Below are 13,319 nucleotides of genomic sequence, written 5' to 3'. Positions count from 1 at the left end.
ATATACATATATATATATATATATAATGTATATATGTTTGTGTGTATGTGTATACAGGTTTCCTCTGCTATTTGAAAGTAGAGCATTCCTATGAAACCTGTTCTAAGCAAAGAAACAATTACCTTAGGACACATCTTGCCAATGGATGTACAAAATTAATTGAGATAAAGCATTCACATTTCTTTCAGTTAGGAAAAGCAGGTACGAATGCAAGTCTTTTGTAAAAGTAAAGTGGCATAAAGTGAACTTTTGAAAAGTGAGGGATACCTATATAGTTTAAGCAATTGTTTATAATGAGTTAAAAGAAGAAAAGAGAGAGAGATGCAAATATATTCTTTTATAATCACTAATTACCTTTATCAGTGCTCTTTTTTCCCCCATGTGTATTTAAATCTTTCATCACTTGCTTTCAGTCTAAAAATCTACTGTTAGTGTTTCTTATAAGGCAGACATGCCAGCTCAGATTCTTCAAATTCATTTTTTTCCCTTTATCCAGGAATGTGCATATTTTGCCTTCATTTTTGCAAGATAGCTTTACTGTGTATAAGATTTCTGGGTGACTTTTTCTCCTTCACTCCTTTGGATATGTCATCACACTGCCTTCTGGCCTTCATTATTTTCTTTTTTTTTTTTAACACCTTTATCGGAGTATAATTGCTTTACAATGGTGTGTTAGTTTCTTCTTTATAACAAAGTGAATCAGCTATACATATACATATATATCCTCCCTTTTGCATCTCAGTGGTTTGTTTTATTGGTGTGGTCTCTGGTACTTGATGAGTTGTTCTCCTCTTGGTGCTTTTGATAACTTCTTGTTATGTTTGCCTCTCTAGATTTTGACAGTGATATGTCTGAACTTAGATCTCTTTGAGTTTATTGTATGTGAAGTTTGTTGAGCTTATGGATGTGTTGATTAATTTTGTCTTCCAATTTGGGAGATTTTCAACTATCATTTCTTCGAATATTTTTTCTTCTCCTTTCTTTCTTCTCCTTTCTCTCCTTCCAGTATTTCATTTATGTATATGTCAGTGTGCCTAATTATTTCCCACATTTCTTTAAGGCTCTGTTCATTTTTATTCATTTTTTTCTCTCTGTTCTTAAATTGTATAACTGCTATCAATCTACCATCAATTTTTCTGACTTTTTTCTTCCTCCAAGTCAAATACAATATTGGGCCCTTTAGTGATTTTTTTTCCCATTTGGTTATTGTACTTTTTTTTTTTTTTGCGGTATGTGGGCCTCTCACTGTTGTGGCCTCTCCCGTTGCGGAGCACAGGCTCCGGATGCGCAGGCCCAGCGGCCATGGCTCACGGGCCCAGCCGCTCCGTGGCATATGGGATCCTCCCAGACCGGGGCACGAACCCGTATCCCCTGCATCGGCAGGCGGACTCTTAACCACTGCGCCACCAGGGAGGCCCGGTTATTGTACTTTTGACTCCATAATTTTCATCTTGTTCTTTTGAATAATTCCAATCTTATTATTGCTATTCTCTATTTGATAAGGTGCTGTCATCATACTTTCATTTAATTATTTAAGCATTGTTTCCTTTAGTTCTTTTCACATATTTATAATACCTCTTCTGAATTCTTTGTTTGCTATGTCCACTGTCTGGGCTGCCTCAAAGGCAATTCCTATTGCCTTTTTTTTTAACCTATGTATGAGTTATACATTCCTGTTTCTTTGAATGTCTTACAATTTTATTGTTGAAAATTAGACATTTTAGATAATATATTGTACCAAATCTCAGTATTGATTCCCTTCCTCTCCTGAGGCTTGCTGCTATTGTTTACTTGTTCATTTACTTCTTTGTTTAGTGATTTTGCTAAACTACATCTATGAAGCCTATTTCCTCCCTCACTGTGCAGCCTTGGATGTTCCTGCTCAGATTTTTCTTTTAGATTGATTACCCAGGGGCCACTCCTGGTTTAGCATAATGAACTTGTTGGTTAAAGATGTTCACCCTTTATTATTGAACCTGTAAAATGTGTAACTTGTAAACTGTGTTCATAATTCAAGGAATTTCAAAGTTTGTCTCATGTTCATCCAGGAACTAGTACCTTGGAAGTTTCCTTTTTACTTCATCTGGAGAGGGTATAGCCTTTAGCATGGACAGTCTTCCATTCTTCCAGATCATCAATGATGATTATGATTTATTCATAAACCTTGCTTCCCAGGAGTTGTCCCCGGGTCAGAGTAGCTTGTCATTTTTTTTAGTGTTTGGTCAGAAGTACCTAAGCCCTTTGTGCCGTTGAGGATTCTGTGCTTGGCTGATAAATCTGCTTGTGGCTTAGGGAATGCTTCCAATCTTCTATATCCCACTCTAATTGTTCCTGAGTCAGTGTAGCCTAATACATGAGTATATAGTCTTGACATCCAGATTTGTTTGTAATCCCAGGAGGACTCTTTCAGACTGTCTTTTCCCCTGGTTTTCTTTGTGAAACTTCTGGCTGCTCTGCTGTTTCCCTTTTTCTTAGGAGTATAAGGAGGCTACAAATTCCTTTTTAAACCTCTTCATTATTTTCTACAATGGCTTTGGGCATGAAATTATTTTAGCTCCCTTCTGAAATCAGCACTTTCAGGTATATTTGCAGAGCTCATGATCCTTAAGGCCTGCCTCTCCCCTTAGGCAGAAGCTGTGTACCACTACACCTGGGCTGGAGGTGAAGACAACTACCCTTTTCTCCCTGAGTGACATCCCAGCTCTATAAGTGAGTGTGACTGAGAGTAGTAGCATTTGGTCCTCTTGGCTTGTCTCTCCCTGGATAGAAACTCTGTGTTACAAATGAGCTAAGGTGGAGGGGTTGGGAAGATCAAGCCCCAGCATTCTTGCTTTATCATACTCAAAATAGAGCTTTGACCACACAGTCCTACAGGGTAATGATAAACACTGCTTGCCTGCCCCTGACGGGGTGAAACCATAGTCATAGACTGGAAGCTTAGAGGAGAGGGAACTCCTTCTTCTTGGCTTTACTCTTCTGAATTAGCACACTTAGAGTTTCCATTACACAGAGCTGGGGAGGATTAGAAGAGGGTGGTTCAACTGCCACAGACCTAGCTATTCTGAACAAGATTTAGTCAATTTTTAAAATATATGTTTATTAATTTTCTATATGCCCTTAGGATGATTTCCAGTGACTTTAAATGGCTTTTTTAAAAATAATTTTCACCTGTCAGATAACTACTTCATTGAAGATGTCACAGAACTTATTATGCCAGTATTCTGGAAAATTTGCTCAATTCTTACTCATTGTTAAAACTAGAACTCAGGTGTTATCTTTTCCCAGAAACTTTCTTTATTCCTTTGGTTGAGGTATGGGACCATTCTCTCTTTCTGCATTATACTGAATGCATTTTTTTAATGTTTCTATTCTCAAGTTCTAAGTTCCTCAATTTTTTTCCTAGTCATCTAGCTCACCAACCCTTACTTAGCCTTTCAAATGCAATCAAGTTCCATACTCATCAGCACTTTCTCCTCTTTCTTGGCTCTCAAGTCTGTAGATACTCCTCTATTTTTCATGAGCCATATAAATATAAATATATACACATATGTATATTTCAGTGTTTACTACATTACATTTAAATTTTACATTTCTTTCACCTCACTTGTGTCTGTAAGCTTTTCAATTACATTTTATTTTCTTTGTGTCTCTAGTATCTAGGCAAGCACCAGACACATAGTAAATACTGATGAATTAATTCAACACATGCCTTTTGAGAGAAAACTATGTGCCAAATAGTGTACAAAGTATTGGAAAGACAAAGGTGTACACTAACAGATGGTATACCGACCTTCATGTAACATATGACCTAAAAGATGAAACAGGTATTGAGTAAACAGTTAAACAAATGAATTTTAAAAATGAGAAGTACTGAGGTGAACCTGCACCCAATGTTCAGAGACTTAATAATATCATCTGATGTCCTTGGAGTTGTGATGAGGAAGTGATGACTGACATGAAATAAAAAAGCAAATGCTATTTTACTAGGGAAATAGGATCAATGGGGGAAGAGTTCAAAGCAGGGAGTTGCACATGTCAACCACCCAGTGGTAGAGTGAGCACAGAACTCTAGGATATGAGAGTTTACTATGGCTGGAACAGGCATTGTGAAGGAGGGATAGAGCGGGAGATATAGTGATAGGTAGTACAGTTGACCCTTGAACAGCATGGGGCTTGGGGGTGTCAACACTGCACAGTCAAAACTCCACCTGTAGCTTTATAGTCAGCCCTCCACATCTGCATTTCTGTATTCTCTGATTCAGTCAACTGCAGACCCTGTAGTTCTGTAATACGTATTTATTGAAAAAAATTCGAGAATATTTTTTTGTTTTGGTTTCTTTCATTTTTGGCTGCACCACTCGCAGCTTGTGGGATTCTAGTACACCGACCAAGGATTGAACCCAGGTCCCCTGTAGTGGAAGTGCAGAATTCTAACCACTGGACCACCAGGGAATTCCCTAGCCAATTCTAAATCATTCCATATTTTTGTATAGCCTGTGTGTTAGAAGTGGAATTCACGTTTTTAAATGACTTTTAAAAAATCAAATAAATAATATTTCAGGATGGGTAAAAATTATATGAAATTCAATTCCAGTGTTCAGAAAAACCCCTGGTATTAGAATACAGCTATACTCATTTGTTTATGTACTGTCTATGGCTGCTTTTGCTACCAGGACAGAGTTAAGTAGTTATGATAGAGACCATATGGCCCTACAAAAAATCTGGCCCTTTACAAAAATAAGTTTGTCAACCCTAGTCCTATAGTAGTAGCATATACTGAAATGTTTGAATCAAAACATTTAAAGGGCATATAATCACATAGTCCTGTTTTGTTTTTGGAGGGAGGACAACTTAGAGGAAGGAAGACCAGTTCAAAGATGAGTCAGGAGTCCCCAGGACCATCCCAGGGTTGCATGATTTGCTAGGAAGACTCATGAGACTCAGCATCTAGTCATACTCATGACTATGGTTTTATTACAGCCAAAAGATACAGAGCAAAATAAGCAAAGGGGGAAAAGGAGTGAGGCAAAATCCAGAGGATACAAAGCACTGGATTCCAAGAGTCCTCTTTCAATGAAGTCACATAGACATGCTTTAATTCCTGTATCAACAGGTGTGACAATACATGTGAAATGTTTTCTATTAGAAATGCTTGCCTGAGCCTTGGAGTCCTAGGTTTTTATTGGGGGCTGGACACATAGGCATGTGCACCTCTGCCTAGTACATACAGTAATTCCAAACTCCCAGAAGGAAAGTGAGTTTTCAGCATAATCCATATTGTTTGCACAAAGAGTTTAGTAACTCTGAGCCACTCTTTTTTTTAATTTAATTTTTTTTACATCTTTATTGGAGTATAATTGCTTTACAATGGTGTGTTAGTTTCTGCTTTATAACAAAGTGAATCAGTTATACAAATACATATGTTCCCATATCTTTTCCCTCTTGCATCTCTATCCCTCCCATCCTCCCTATCCCACTCCTCTAGGTGGTCACAAAGCACCAAGCTGATCTCCCCGTGCTATGTGGCTGCTTCCCACTAGCTATCTATTTTACGTTTGGTAGTGTATATATGTCCATGCCTCTCTCTTGCTTTGTCACAGCTTACCCTTCCCCTTCCCCATATCTTCAAGTCCATTCTCTAGTAGGTCTGTGTCTTTATTCCTTTCTTACCCCTAGGTTCTTCATGACATTATTTTTTCTTAAATTCCATATATATGTGTTAGCATATGGTATTTGTCTTTCTCTTTCTGACTTACTTCACTCTGTATGACAGACTCTAAGTCTAGCCACCTCATTACAAATAGCTCAATTTCGTTTCTTTTTATGGCTGAGTAGTATTCCATTGTATATATGTGCCACATCTTCTTTATCCATTCATCCGATGATGGACACTTAGGTTGTTTCCATCTCTGGGCTATTGTAAATAGAGCTGCTCTTATCAGTGAGTAGTGGGAAGTTACCAAAATCCAAGTTCCCAGATGGAAGTCAAGAGCCAGCTTAGCAAGCCAGCATTTGTAAGTATAGCAGTTTCAGTCCTGCCATTGTAACTACTTTTCTGCACGTGAGGTTATTGCAGCAATTGAAGTAGAAATTTCTATTGCAGTAGAAATTGCCCTTCTACTGCCCCTCCCTGAGCAACTCAAACAAATAGTCTAAAAACAATACTCACCATAGCCCTGCTCTTACTCTCATTATTGGCAATTTAGCCTGGCCTATGAATGAACTCAAAAAGGACTAGAATGAACTGAATATGGTATTTAGTTTAAAACAAAACAAATGATTTCAACTCATTAGATTATGACTAAATTCATAATTACCAAGTGCCTTTAGTATATATAAATATTATTATAGCTTTTACAGTATCTCTTTGTAGGGCTGCTAATATATCGATCCCACTTAATATCCTAACTATTATTTCTAGAAGGCATAACATTATCGCTATTTGTAATGGCAACCCTAATGATCCTAAATTCACACTTCACTTTAGCCAGCATAATACCAATCATCTTATTAGTGTCCGTAGCCTGGGAGGCTGCACTCTGATTATCCTTACTAGAGATAGTATCAAACACATATGACACCAACTGCGTACAAAATCTTAACCTCCTCCAATGCTAAAATTTATTGTCCCTACGATTATATTAATACCCCTAACTTGTTTATCAAAAAATAATATGGCTTGAATTAATGCTATAGCCCATAGCCTGCTAATTAGCCTCACAAGCCTGCTCCTCCTTAATCAGTTTATTAATAGCCTTAATTTCTTATTAATGTTCTTTTCCGACTCCTTATCTACACTGCTATTGACCTTAACAATATGACTCTATTAATGGCCAGCCAATCTCACCTGCTCAGAGTCACTGACCCGAAAAAAACTATACATCACTATACTAATCATATTACAAACATCTGTAATTATAACATTTAGTGCCACAGAAATAATTTTATTTTACATTATATTCGAGGCCACACTAGTTCCTACACTCATTATCATCACTTGATGAGTTAACCAGACAGAACGCCTTAATGCAGGACTCTATTTTTTATTCTACACACCTGTCTGGTCACTCCCACTTCTAGTAGCACTAGTATATATTCAAGACACTACGGGTTGGGGCTTCCCTGGTGGCGCAGTGGTTGAGAGTCCGCCTGCTGATGCAGGGGACATGGGTTCGTGCCCCGGTCCGGGAAGATCCCACATGCCGCGGAGCGGCTAGGCCCGTGAGCCATGGCCGCTGAGCCTGCACGTCTGGAGCCTGTGCTCTGCAACGGGAGAGGCCACAACAGTGGGAGGTCCGCATCCTGCAAGAAAAAACAAAAACAAAAAAAACGGCTACGGGCTCTCTACATTTCTTAACACTGCAATATTGAACCAAAGCATTACCCAATTCTTGATCCAACGTTTTCATATGACGTTTCATCTCCACCTTTGATTACCCCAATCACATGTAGAAGCCCCCATCGCAGGCTCTATAGTCCTTGCAACCATATTACTAAAACTTGGAGGCTACGGCATTCTACGAATCACAGCGATACTTAACCCACTAACAGAATTCGTAGCATACCCCTTTCTTATGCTTTCCCTATGAGGAATAATCATAACCAGTTCAATCTGTCTGCGCCAAACAGACCTAAAATCACTTATCGCATATTCTTCCGTTAGTCATATAGCACTTGTCATTGTCGCTATTCTTATCCAAACGCCTTGAAGTTATATAGGAGTCACCGCTTTAATAATTGCCCATGGCCTCACATCATCCATACTATTCTGCCTAGCAAACTCAAATTACGAGTGAGTCCATAGCCTAATAATAATCTTAACCTGAGGCTCACAGACCTTCCTCCCACTAATAGCCACTTGATTACTGCTAGCAAGCCTAAGAAACTTGGCCTTACCCTCAATCATTAATCTGGTCGGAGATTTGTTTGTAGTTACATCGTCCTTCTCATGATCAAATATTACCATTATCTTAATATGAGCCAACATTGTAATTACAGCCTTATACTCTATATATACTAAGTACAACACAACGCGGTAAATACACACACCATATTAATAACATTACACCCTCCTTCACACGAGAAAATGCCCTTATAACCCTTCACATCTTACCCCTCCTACTGTTGTCACTAAATCCCTAAATCATCCTAGGCCCTCTGTATTGTAAGTATAGTTTTTTAAAAAAAACACTTGGTTGTGAATCTAGTAACAGAAGGTTGAAACTTCTTATTTACTGAGAAAGTATGCAAGAACTGCTAATTCATGCTCCCATGCCTAACAGTGTGGCTTTTTCAAGCTTTTAAAGGATAGTAGTTATCTGTTGGTCTTAGGAACCAAAAAAATGGTGCAACTCCAAATAAAAGTAATAAACCTATTTTCCTCTTTCGCTCTAGTCACACTACTTATATTAACAATCCCAATTATAATAATTAACACAGATCTTTACAAAAGCAATACAAATCCATCATATGTAAAAAAAAAAAACTGTTTCATGTGCTTTCATTACCAGCCTAATTCCAACCACAATATTTGTCCACACAGGCCAAGAAATAATTATTTCAAACTGACATTGGATCACTGTTCAAACCCTTAAATTAACACTTAGCTTCAAAATAGATTACTTCTCAATAAAATTCATACCCGTAGCATTATTTGTCACATGGTCTACTATGGAGTTCTCAATATGATACATACACTCGGATCCCTATATTAATCGGTTCTTCAAATATCTACTCCTCTTCCTTATCACCATGTTAATTCTTGTTACCACCAACAACCTCTTCCAACTTTTTATTGGGTGAGTGGGGGTTGGAATTATATCTTTCCTGCTTATTGGGTGGTGGTGATATGGGTGAACAGATGCAAACACAGCCGTTCTCCAGGCAATCCTATATAACCTCATCAGGGACATTGGATTTATTATGTCAATAGCATGATTCTTATTTAACCTAAACACATGAGACCTGCAACAAATTTTTACATTCGACTTACATCACTCAAATCACCCCCTCATAGGGCTTGTACTAACATCACTCAAATCTCCCCCTCATAGGGCTTGTACTAGCTGTAGGCAGGAAATAGCTCAATTTGGACTTCACCCTTGACTCCCCTCAGCAATAGAAGGCCCTACTCCTGTATCAGCCTTACTCCACTCAGGCACACTAGTCGTGACAGGAATCTTCTTGCTTATTCGATTTTACCCTTTAATAGAAAACAACAAACATTCAAACAATAGCACTATGCTTAGGAGCCCTCACCACCCTATTCACAGTAGTAGGTACCCTCACCCAAAATGACATTAAAAAAACTGTCGCTTTCTCCACTTTAAGCCAATTAGGCCTAATAATAGTAACAGTTGACATCAACCAACCATATCTAACATTCTTGCACATCTGCACACATGCTTTTTTTAAGGCCATACTATCCATATACTCCAGATCTATTATCCACAGCCTGAACGACAAACAAGATATTCAAAAAATAGGAGGCCAATTCAAAGCTATACCTTTCACCACAACAGTCCTTATTATTGGAAGTTTAGCACTGATGGGAATGCCTTTCCTCACCAGCTGCTAACACGTCTTATACCAACACCTGAGCCCTGCTAATAACCCTAGCTGCCACCACCCTCACAGCTGTCTATAGTGCTGGCGTTATCTTCTTCACACTACTAGGACAGCCTCGTTTCTCTCCCTTAACCTTAATCAGTGAAAACAACCCATTCTTAGTTAACTCCATCAAATACCTACTAATTGGGGCTTCCCTGGTGGCGCAGTGGTTGAGAGTCCACCTACTGATGCAGGGGACACCGGTTCGTGTCCTGGTCCGGGAAGATCCCACGTGCTGCAGAGCAACTAAGCCTATGAGCCACGGCCCCTGAGCCTGCGCGTCTGGAGCCTGTGCTCCACAACGGGAGAAGCCACAACAGTGAGAGGCCCACGTACCGCAAAAAAAAAAAAAAAAAAAAAAAAAAAACCTACTAATTGGAAGTGTTTTTGCCGGATTCATTATCTCCAACAACATCCCCCCCACAACGGTCCCCCTAATAACTGTGCCCCCATACCTAAAATTAACTGCCCTTACAGTAACCATCCTAGGCTTTGTACCAGCACTTGAAATTAACCTTAACACAGAAAACTTAAAGTTTATTTACCCCTCAAATACCCGCAAGTTTTCTAGTCTTTTAGGATATTTCCCCACTATCATGCACCACTTACCTCCCTACTTAAATCTACCAATAAGCCAAAACTCAGCATCCTCCCTCTTAGACTTAATCTGACTAGAAAATATTTTACCAAAAACCACATCCCTTATTCAATTAAAGCTCTCTATGCTAGTCTCAAGCCAAAAAGGCCTTATGAAATGATATTCCCTGTCGTTCCTTATTATCCATATCCTTAGCATGCTTTTATGTAATTACCATGAGTAATCTCAGTGATAACCACAGCACCAATAAACAGTGATCAGCCAGGAACAATTACCAACCAAGTGCCATAGCTACATAATGCTGCAGTCCCCATTGCTTCCTCACTTAGAAAACCAGAATGACCAGTGTCATAAATAACCCAGTCCCCCAGCCCATTAAACTTAAACACAACTTCCACTTCTTCGTCCCTTAAAACATACAGCACCATTAAAAACTCTATTATCAATCCTGAAAGAAATGCCCCCAAAATAGTCTTATTAGAAACCCAAACTTCAGTATACTGCTCAGTAGCCATAGCTGTCGTGTAACCCAATGCAACCAGTATACCCCCTATATCAAAAACACCACCAAGGGCCTCCCTGGTGGCGCAGTGGTTAAGAGTCCGCCTGCCGATGCAGGGGATACGGGTTCGTGCCCCGGTCTGGGAGGATCCCATATGCCGCGGAGCGGCTGGGCCCGTGAGCCATGGCCGCTGGGCCTGCGCATCCGGAGCCTGTGCTCCGCAATGGGAGAGGCCACAACAGTGAGAGGCCCACATACCGCAAAAAAAAAAAAACAAACAAACAAACAAAAAAAACACCACCAAGACTAAAAATGAGCCACAAAAATTCAACACAGTCCCGCACCCAACACCACTACCCACAATCAAACCAAAATCCCCATAAATAGGTGAAGGTTTTGAAGAAAACCCCACAAAACTAATCACAAAAATCACACTTAAAATAAATACATGTCATCATCATTCCCACGTGGATTCTAACCATGACTAATGGCATGAAAAATCATCGTTTTCATTCAACTATAAGAACACCCATGACCAATACCAGAAAATCACACCCACTAATAAAAATCATCAACAATGCATTCATTGACCTCCCAGCCCCATCAAATATCTCATCATGATGAAACTTTGGTTCTCTATTAGGTATTTGTTTAATTCTACGAATCCTAACAGGCTTGTTCCTAGCAATACATTACACACCAGACACAATAACTGCCTTCTTATCAGTAACACTCATCTGCCATGACGTTAACTACAGATGAATCATTCGATGTATATGTGCAAATGGAGCTTCCATATTCTTTATCTGCCTTTACATCCATGTAGGATGTGGCCTATATTATGGATCCCACACCTTTCTAGAAACATGAAACATTGGAATTGTTCTGATATTTCCAGTTATAGCCACTGAATTCATAGGCTATGTATTACCAGGAGGACACATATCATTTTGAGGAGCAGCAGACATTACAGCCTTCTCTCAGCAATCCCATACGTTGGCACTGCTCTTGTCGAATGGATCTGAGGCGGCTTTTCTGTAGATAAAGCAACACTTATGTGATTTTTTGCCTTCCATTTTATTCTCCCTTTCATCATTACAGATGGAAATGGTAGTAACTTGGACTGAGTTTCTGAAGTGTAAATGGAGAGAGTGGGCAGAGTTGAAAGATATCTAGAAGGTAACATATAGATGATTTAGCCATGACCTGGATATGATAGGTGAAGGGTAAGAAGATACCAAGGATTATGCAGGAATCTGGCTTATGAGTAGATGTTGGTAAACTGATCTCTTCTACAGTTCCATAGTAATTCCAGTTGAAGAATAAACAGATGATGGAGTAAATATCTCATATGATCAATTTGGTCATGTCAAATTTCAAGAAGTGCTGAAATTTTATATATGTATATGAATATATATTTAGTTTGGATATGCATATATATATATATATATACATATATATATACATATATCTATGTGTATGTATACAAATATAACTTGGAGGTTTCCCTGAAGATAATATTAAAATGATACTTTTCATTTTTATGTTCTGAACCAGCTGAAAAATAGCACAGCTATCAGAAGAATGGAAATCTAATAGCATGCTTATTCCAGGATTGGAGGGTGGGATTATGATTACCAATAGCCAAATATGAGACCTTTAATACTGTCCTCACCCCAGGCCACTCCCTAAAGTCACACTTGCATAAGAGAAATTGGTGTGTGAGGCAGATATTAGGCTAGCTATAATGCAAACCACATCTTCATGTATAAAATCCCAAGAGCAGGGCAGGGTTGGCTCCACAATTGGTTATGAAAACCACACCCTGGGCCTTACATTTCCTAAAGCATAGCGGTCACAGGGTAGAAAGGTTTATAAAAGGCTATAACAGGATAACAGGAAGCAGATCTTAATCCTGATGAGTATAGAAAAGTGAATTTTTAGAAATTTCGCAGTTCACCACTCATAAAATCCACACGTCCCCCACTCCTTGATTGGAAAACAGTGGAGAGAAAATCCAGGAAACTACTCCCTCTGTGTTCCTGACTCTTGGAGACTAAAGGGGAAGCTTCCTTCTGAAACCACACACACACCCACATGCACACACACATGCAGATTTGGTTTATTTTCAATTGACAAACACAGAGTGAGGCAGTTCCAAAATATATTGTTTTTCTCTTCACTGACACCAGCAGTTGTACTGGTTTAATTTAAGCAGCTACATTTATGAAACATTTTGAGTATACTGATGTTGAGGTGACCTCTGTCTTGGGAACATATGGGATTTATACTACTGTTAAGCATGAGTAAGAATGTGTGTGTCCTACTGGGGCATGCCAAGGGAATCATGATCCTCAGTGAACGCCACACTGTACCTCCTCAGAGGCAGTGCTTCTTAATGATGGATTTGAATTGAAATTTATGTGTAGATATTCAAAACACTGAAGCCCATGCTAAGCTACTTGAGATTCTGCCTCAGATGATTTGGGCTGGAGTGCAGTTATTTTCATACACAGTCACATTACTCTAAGGATTCCTGATTTAAATGTGTAGGAATAAGAAATGATTAGATCTTTGGAAATAATCTGAATATCCTTTTTGATTCTCTAA

General features: G+C 38.9%; 1 protein-coding gene and 1 pseudogene across 1 annotated transcript in view; both read left to right on the top strand.

Annotated features, from left to right (window-relative positions):
* LUZP2 (leucine zipper protein 2) overlaps positions 1-13,319 on the top strand; it is a gene marked incomplete at its 5' end in the record, with an annotated part of 475,562 nt that overhangs the window by 379,473 nt on the left and 82,770 nt on the right. The gene's annotated exons all lie outside the window — the stretch shown is intronic.
* Positions 8,343-10,430, top strand: LOC132493200 (NADH-ubiquinone oxidoreductase chain 5-like; annotated as a pseudogene).

Source organism: Mesoplodon densirostris, chromosome 7 (genome assembly GCF_025265405.1).
Source record: "Mesoplodon densirostris isolate mMesDen1 chromosome 7, mMesDen1 primary haplotype, whole genome shotgun sequence".
NCBI lineage: Eukaryota > Metazoa > Chordata > Mammalia > Artiodactyla > Ziphiidae > Mesoplodon > Mesoplodon densirostris.
Note: the sequence above shows the minus strand (reverse complement) of the source record. Positions and strands in the feature narration are given on the sequence as shown.